We start from the raw sequence: 9,138 nt of genomic DNA on the forward strand, positions 1-9,138 counted from the left end.
AATCCTCCCACAGCCCAATAGCTTAAAACAATGATTATTTATCATCAAAATGTCCAAGGTGGCTGGTTCAATGTGTTTAGCTCTGGGCAGCAGTTTGTCCAGCTCTTCTTCACATTTCCCCTCCTTACTTGATTGGTGTATTAGCTGGCACATGTTTTTCTCGTGCCATTGGCAGAAGTGTTAGAAGGCAAGGCTCACGGAACAAGGATACTACATACTTTTGCTTCTTTCATGTCCATTAATCTTCAATTGGTCAAACCAAGTCACACGGCCAAGTCCAATATCAAAGGAATGAGGAGGTGCACATTGTCACCATGGGAGGAGAGTCAATAATATTCACTCTAAATAATAATCCAAACCATCACATTTCCCTTAAAATTGGCCACGTTGATGAGAAAGGCTAAAATTAAAACGACTGACAAAACTGAGTATGGCAAGAAAGTAGAACAACTGGAATTCTCCGATACTTCTTGGGGGAATATAAAATGGCACAACCACTTTGGAAGACAGGTTTTAAAAGTTAAACTATCAGCTCTCTACTACTAGGTATTTACTCAAGATAAATAAAAATATATAATCACACAAAGACTCATACATGAATGTTCATAGTGACTTTATTCATAATAGCCCCAAAGTGGAAGCAACACAAATATTCATCAATAGGAGAATGGGTGGGCACCTGGGTGGCTCAGATGGTTAAGCGTCTGCCTTCAGCTCAGGTCATGATCCCAGGGTCCTGGGATCGAGTCCCGCATCGGGCTCCCTCCTCCTTGGGAGCCTGCTTCTCCCTCTGCCTCTCTCTCTCTCTCTCTGTCTCTCGTGAATAAATAAATAAAATCTTTAAAAAAAAATAGGAGAATGGGTAATCAAATTGTGGTATATTTACACAATGAGATATTACTTAAAAATGGAAGGAACAAACATATTAATATATGCAACAAAGATAAAACTCAAAAACATCATGTTGAGTGAAAGGAGCCAGACTAAAATATATATACTGTAAGAATACATTTATGTCGGGGCGCCTGGGTGGCTCAGTCGTTGAGCGTCTGCCTTCGGCTCAGGTCGTGATTCCAGGGTCCTGGGATCGAGCCCCGCATCGGGCTCCCTGCTCTGCGGGAGGCCTGCTTCTCCCTCTCCCATTCCCCTTGCTTGTGTTCCCTCTCTCGCTGTGTCTCTCTCTCTGTCAAATAAATAAAAATCTTTAAAAAAAAAAAAGAATACATTTATGTCGGCCCCGGCAGAGAAGCTGAGGTCATCATTGAATTTGAAATATTTAAAGTGGTTACAAAACTGTTTCAGCAATGCAGACAATTAAGTATGTTGTTGTGGGTGATGGTGCCATTGGTAAAACATATCTTCTGATATCCTACACAACAAACAAATTTCCATCTGAGTATGTACCAACTGTTTTTGACAACTATGCAGTCACAGTTATGACTGGTGGAGAGCCATATACTCTTGGACTTTTTGATACTGCAGGGCAAGAGGATTATGACAGATTATGACCGCTGAGTTATCCACAAACAGATGTATTTCTAGTCTGTTTTTCAGTGGTCTCTTCATCCTCATTTGAAAATGTGAAGGAAAAGTGGGTGCCTGAAATAACTCACCATTGTCCAAAGACTCCTTTCTTGCTTGTTGGGACCCAAATTGATCTCCGAGATGACCCCTCTACGACTGAGAAACTTGCCAAGAACAAACAGAAGCCTATCACTCCAGAGACTGCTGAAAAGCTGGCCCGTGACCTGAAGGCGGTCAAGTATGTGGAGGGTTCTGCACTCACACGGAAAGGCCTAAAGAATGTATTTGACGAAGCAATACTGGCTGCCCTGGAGCCTCCCGAACTGAAGAAGAGCTGCAGGTGTGTGCTGCTATGAACATCTCTCCAGAGCCCTTTCCGCACAGCTGGTGTCAGCATCGTACTAAAAGCAATGTTAAATCAAACTAAAGATTAAAGATTAAAATTCGTTTTTGCAATAATGACAAATGCCCTGCACCTACCCACATGCACTCGTGTGAGACAAGGCCCGTAGGTATGGTCCCTTTCCCCCTCTCATTACTAGTTAATTTGAGTAATTGTGTATTGTCAGAAAAGTGATTAGTACTAGTTTTTGTTTTGTTGTTTGAATTTTTTGTTGTTGTTGTTTAAAAGCAAGGCATGCTTGTGATGACTCCATCCACTCTGGAGAATGATCTGGGACATTTAGGTTTTGTTTTGTTTTTCTTTTTTCTTTTCTTTTTTTTTTGTGGGGGAGGGAGGTGGGGTGCGGGGAGTGTGTGTGGGGTTTGTTTTTATTTAGTCATGTTTTTTAAATTCATTAACCATTGGACAGCCCTTAAGGGGAGGAGGACAGATTGATTCCACATTCCACTTCCTAGATCTAGTTTAGAAAACTTGTTCCCCACCTGGTGCTCTTAGGAAGGAGTATAGTAAATGCCTCATTTAATAACATACTCCTTTTTGAAAGTTGCCTTTTCTCTCCACCCTTGAGTAGGCCCAGTATTTGATGAAACTCATGAAAGTGGGTGGAACCTGTCTTGCCCCTCCTCTTTTCTAGGATGCACTATATATGTGACTGTGACTTTCAAGGAAATTTGTTTGCCATTTGCTGATTTTTTTTTTTGAAGTTAATTTCTAACTTCTTTCACTGATAAATGAAGAAAAGTATTGCACCTTTTGAAATACACCAAATGGATTGAGTACATAATTAAAAAACACTTTTTTTCCCTGTCAAAAAAAAAAAGAATACAATTATGTCAAGTTGTAGAACAGACAAAATTAATCTAAAATAGTAGAAATCAGACCAGTGGTTGCCTTTGACTGGAAGAGATATGAGGGAAATTTTGGGGGTATGAGAAATGCTCTGCATCTTGGCTGAGATGTTGTTTATGGGGTGTATACATTTGTCAATACTCATCAAATTGTTTACTTAAAAGTATGCATTTCAGTGTATGTAAATTTACTTTACTTAAAAGAAAACAAAACCAAAAAGTAAGAAGTGGAATTTGGGGTTTGGTCTGGCACATACAGACTGGACTACAAACTTTTTGGTACTGCCAGACTTTTTATGTATTAAACCTGGTTAATTCAGCCATTATTGAACTCCTCAGAAAGTGCCCAATCACTGGTCAATCCTGGGTAAGTTATACTCTTCAAACAAACTGGCTGTAAAATCTCCTTCCCTGAAGCTGTCTTAGTGGGGGCTTCTGGAAAAGCTAAGCCTGAGCCAAGGACTTGGATGCAGGTGGTTTATCTGGGAGATGAGCTCAAGAAGAAAGAGGGAGGGAGCAGGGAGAGTGAGTTTGGGAAGAAGGAGAAGAGCAAACATATCAGTGTCATTGCCTTCTACAATTAAAGACAGTGGAGGGGGGTGTCTGGGTGGCTCAGTTGGTTAAGTGACTGCCTTAAGCTCAGGTCATGATCCTGGAGTCCCAGGATCGAGTCCTGCATTGGCCTCCCTGCTCAGTGGGGAGTCTGCTTCTCCCTCTGACCCTCCCCCCTCTCATGCTCTCTTTCTCTATCTCATTCTCTCTGTCAAATAAATAAATAAAATCTTAAAAAAAAAAGACAGTGGAGGGGCTGATGTTAGTGCCCTACAACAAATATGCCCAACTGCTGTGAGGATTGTCTTCTCAGGGTGTAGTTTCGCCTTCAAGGAACTCTCCTCAGCAAACAGAACACTTTGCCCTGGAAACACACCCAGGATGGCTTGTGGCATTGACTGACTGATATGATGGCATAAGAAGCTGGTCCCCTTGCTTAAAGATGGGACTGACCCTGGTAGAATTCATTCTTTAGAGCTCCCTATGGGATAGGGCTGTAGCTAGTCTTCACCTGAGGCCATGTCCTCACTTAGCAATTCCATTGTCCTCTCCTGCTCCCCTCCCTCCCCTTTTTCTGAAGGTACAACCTCAGTAAATCATTGGAACAAGAATCCTCATCTCAAGCTCTGCTTCTAGGGAATTCAACCAAAGGTAGATGGTGTTATGGGTTGAAGTGTGTCCCCTTCAAGACAGTTTGAAGTTCTAGCCCCCATCTCCTTGTACTTGGGAATGTGTCCTTATTTGGAAATAAGGTCTTTGCAGATGTAATCAAGTTAAGATGAGGTCCTTAGGGTGGACTCTAATCAAGCATGATTGGTGTCCTTGTAAGAAGAGGGTAACACCATGTGAAGACAGAGACATACAAGGAGGAGATGAAGCAGATTGGGGTGTCACAGCTACAAGCCAAGGAACACCAGCAGTCACTGGCCACCACGAAAAACTGGGAAGAGTCAAGAAAGGAAGGATTCTACCCAGAAGGAGAATAGCCCTGCTGACAATTTGATTTTGTACTTTTTGCCTCCAGGACTGTGAGAGAATAAACTTCTGTTATTTTAAGCCACCCAGGCACTGGTATGTTGTTATGGCCACCCTAGGAAACCAACAGTAGCCCTGCTACTCAGATTGTTTTAAGGTTCTGCTTCAGTGTAGGCTTCATTAAGAAGGGGGGATCCTGAACAGGAGCAGCCAGCCCTCAAATCATGTCTTCCCATAGTCTTCAGCGAAAGGTAGAGAAGAATCAAAGGACTAGGAAGAAACATCTCTTTGACTGAGAAGGCTTGCCAGAGATGGTGAGTTTGGGGTTCTCTCACCCTCCAAACCTATTCATATACAGTAGATTCCTTCCATTTATCTGAGTCTTATTCTTTCTTGATCCAATGATAGAAGATGATTTCTTTTGCTTACTGCCCCATCCACTCACTACCTTCATTTTTGTCCATTACCTAAAAATAAACTCTTTAGTAATAACTAAGGGAAGGAAAGGTAGAGTTTAATACCCACCAGCTTGGAGATAGTTTTGTTTCAGTGGAGGGACAACTCAGAATGATCAGTGTTTATTCGTGGGTTACACTTTTTTCTCATTATCCTTACCATCAGCAAATAATGGAAGGAAGCCAGAATGGTGCCTAAAACCATAAAGTCTCTGAGATCCAACCAACTGTATTCGTAGAAATTAGTTTGAATCTATTGCTAAAAATTTAATTTGTATAAACCCATGAGCTTCTTAAGAAGAAAAGAATACACTATGGGTTGTTTTTCAAAAACAACCTGCTCTTAACCTGCTCAAACTACCTCTGGCAGGTTTCTGTATGTGTACATTTCTAAATGGCCACTGAGGATGGAGTATAAGGAGTCTTTCATTGGATTAAAGTGCAAATAATCCCAAACCTGTTTTAACCTTCCTGGTCTTCCTCCTTAACAGGCAAATCAACAGTGAAATGATTGATGTACCCTGATCTTCACTTGCTGTTCAGTGCTCCAGAAGCTGAGTCCAGGTTTGGAAGGACAATGAGTGATGAGCCAGAAGACTGCAAAAATGTAGGCAGGAAGAGAAAGCAATACCACTATACAAAGCATAAATGATAGAGCATTGTGGTCTTTGTGAAATGCAATAAAATAGTAAGTGGATTCTGGGGGGAGTGTGAACTGATACCAACCTTCTGGGAAAGTGTTTAGCTATATCTACTAAAACTGAATATACACATACCCCATAACCCAAATTCCACTCCTAGGTGTGTACCTGAGAATTGAATACCTCTCTCCAGCAAAAGAGCAGCTTTGTTCATAAAAATCCCAAACTTAAACAGCTCAGCTTATTCATTGACAGGAGAGTGTGAAAACAAATCAGGGCATATGCATACAATAGCATCTGACACAGCAATGAAAATAAACTACCGCTACACAAAGCAACATGGATGAATCTCCTAAGCAGAGTGTGGAGTAGAAGAAAGCTAAGCACAAAAGCGTAGATGGCCTATGATTGCACTGATACAAAAATTTCAACACAGATGAAATGGATACTCCAGTGCAGGATAACGCTTTTTCTTGAGGAACATTTTTTCTTTCTACACTTCTTGGGGTATGGAGAAGAAGGTTCAGGGGGGCTAAGTGCTGACTGCATACCATGTTTGCTTTGTGAAAATTCACTGGGCTGTAAACCTGTCATTTGTGCACTTTCTTCATGACTGTTAAACCAATTAAAACTCTACAAAAAAAAAAGCAAGTGGAAATTCATCATCTTATTTTTGCACACACACACACACACACACACACACACACAAACACATCCCTTGATAAAGCGTCTTTCACGTGGCTGTAAAACAGGCTGGAAATGATTGAATAAAGAACACAAGTTAATGTTCTCTAACTGCAAATCTTTATGAAGAATGACAATTGCAAGTTAAGAAACATATGTGTCTTCAACATTCAGCTGTTACGTTATGCACTGGTGTAGTACAGAGTCCTTCCAAAACAGATACAACAGGACCAACTCCAGCTTTATATTTAAGAATATCAAGAAGGCTGAACCAGAGAGGATTCTCAGATTAGTTTTCTTAAGAGTTTGCTATTATCCTGGAGGTTTGCAGAGCAATGTCCCCCACCACAAAAATAAAAGGAAATTTTTATACTTACTCCTTCAATGAAGATTTTGATGGTAAAATGGACACATTCCAACAACTCACATCAATTCAGTTTTCCATTTCTCGAGACCAACAGGCCTGCCTTTTCTTCCTTCATCACATATCAACAATTACCTGCTTCAGACCCTACTGAGTAACCAGCTAATGTTTGCCAAATTATTTGACCAACAGAGAGGTTTGAAAGGGAACCATTGGCTGATGTTGTTTGCTTCTGCCATCAGCTAGCTGAGTGATACTGGACACTTTATTGAACCATCCCGTGCCTTAGTTTCCATGTATGTAGTAGGGGATAATGACAACATCTGGATCATAGAGTTTTTGTGAGGACTGGATGAGTCAATGCCAGAGAAGGCTTGACACAACATACTAAGCTCTCATCAGGAGTTCTCTAATATTGTCATTATGCTGGCAACCTGACTTCAAATTCATCAATGTGGGATTGTCCTGGATGGAAAGTGGCACATAGTAAGAAGACTGGAATGGGCTGCAGTAGCATACTGCCTCTCAGAGCTCCAGCGGCACCGTGAGAACTTGGCCACGTGGGCGCCAGCCTGTGGAAGACATCCAAGCTCTGAGCTCACCACCTGCCCCGGGGCCCATCTGGGACCTAGCTGTCCCCCACCTCCCCCTTGTCCAACCCCCTTCTCTGCCTGCTGCTGTTGCTTCATAGCCTTCTAATGTTCTCCTAATTCCTTACCCACTGGGGATGGTTTTACCCTGCATAGAATACAGATTCTTTCCGGCATGGTGCCATTAGCAGAAAGAAACCCAGATCTGTAATAACTGCTTAAAATGGCCCAGCTGCCTCCATCAGGGGTCACCACACAGACCAGAAAAGAAGGCGGCTGTCTTATAAAATATAGTTTTATTTGAATAAGACCAGTCCACATGGGATTAATTAAATACATCCATAGTGAGTGAAAGGATGCATGTTGGATTTGCTCTTCCGCCTTTCCTATCACGGCTCTGGAAGGTTTAGCTTCTGTTGCTTTTGTCTGCATGGGATTAAGAAGGAGGAGGTTGGACGGGGTTATTAAAAGAAAAAAGAGCATGCCTAGTGACCTAATTCCCTTCTGCATCTTTATCATGTACCGGGATGTACAAATCCCCATATGGGACAACAATGCAAATGAGTTTTTCTGGAGAATAAAACATTTGAGACAAAAAAGAAACATGAGTTTGTCATACAATATCACTGCAACTCATAATGCTCAGACTTTTAAAAAATGACATTCTATTATGGAGTTTTATTTCCTGTCCCGGTGGGCAGCCAACCACGCATAGCAATTCAGAATTCAAATACTGTACAAGGATATACAGTAACTGCGGTTCTCTGAGGATTTGAGCAAATGTCAGAAAACCAAGCCCCAACTCAAATTTATTAGTTGGTGCTGATATCTAACAATTTTACATAGATGCTGATAAGGCCATCTGGGAATCCCTTTCACCATTAAGTGATTTAGAGGCCTCTACAGAAATTTCCTTGTCTGCTACATCTCACAAAGCAGCACCCCTCCCCCTGCAACAGCAAACCATGTGAAAACAGCAGTACTAGTTATGTACTCTCTCCTATAGACATCTTTTTCTTGGAATGCTCATTTCTATAAGACCCACAGACTGATGAGTTTCTCGTGAAATCTGTCAAAGCCAGAATGAGAGACGTGAAACAACTTCAAAATTTCAGTATTAGGGCTAAGAAAGAATCGTTCTCTTTCGGACTTACTCATCTCCCAAGCTCATGCTTTCTGTGTGGTCCGTAGGGTTCTGCTGGAAAAATAAGTTGTTGCTAATGGATGGAAGTTTCTGGCTTCATCTGGATCAAACTTAGCACTTGATGTTCAGTGGAAAGGAAGGCAGAAAGAGACCTGAGTGTTGATGATCAGGATTTGAGTTTAGACTGGCCTGGGACTGGCTGGATGCATGTAGACAAGCAGCTAAGTCATCCAGGACCCCAAGTTCTCATCGTGTAATTGACACTTGGACCAACTGAGCTGCAGCATTTCTTTCTGGGACTAAAATAGGGTCTCAAGCCACAGTCCCACCCCCATGCTCTTGATTTCTCCTCTCCCTCCAGCTGTCAACCTCCCTCTCTAGGGAGGTTGCCACTCTAGGATTATCTCCACCCTATAACTGCCAAATTGTTCCTCAACCCATCCCAGCAATGTCATGTAAATGACAAAATGTGGGGCTTTATTCTGCTATACATAACTTGCATGTTTGTTGAACTTGGAAATGATCTCAGAACTTTAAACAAATTTGGAAAATTTGTTCAACAACCTTTTGATTGGCAGTAGGGACAGAGTAACTTCTGGGATGGGAAGCATGAAGGCTGGTCAGGAGGGGTTTGGGGAGTGGTGATTCCATGCCTTGTAGATGTGCTCTGAGAGAATCCCCCCAAGGAGGGTTTCTAACATAGCTTAGGGGAATCCAAAAGTGCCTTCTTGTCCAAGCTAAGTCTCAAAGGACAATTAGGAATCAATCAGGCAAATGCAAGGAAGGACTGGCCAGGCGTGAGTGAAACAATGGATGCTTTGGTGAGCTATAAGTAGACAGCCACTTCTAGGGTGCAAATTACAAGGCGGAGAGCAGTGGGAGAGGAACTGTCCACCATGGGGTCTCTTAAGATGCCACAGAACTTGACCTTTATTCTATACTTAACAGGGTAGGTTTC

At 42.0% G+C, this 9,138-nt stretch overlaps 1 pseudogene; it reads left to right on the top strand.

Moving 5' to 3' along the window:
* The first annotated feature begins 1,304 nt into the window (after positions 1-1,304).
* Positions 1,305-2,125, top strand: LOC113938005 (annotated as a pseudogene).
* The last annotated feature ends 7,013 nt before the right edge of the window (positions 2,126-9,138 follow it).

The sequence above is a fragment of the Zalophus californianus genome, chromosome 8, assembly GCF_009762305.2.
Source record: "Zalophus californianus isolate mZalCal1 chromosome 8, mZalCal1.pri.v2, whole genome shotgun sequence".
NCBI lineage: Eukaryota > Metazoa > Chordata > Mammalia > Carnivora > Otariidae > Zalophus > Zalophus californianus.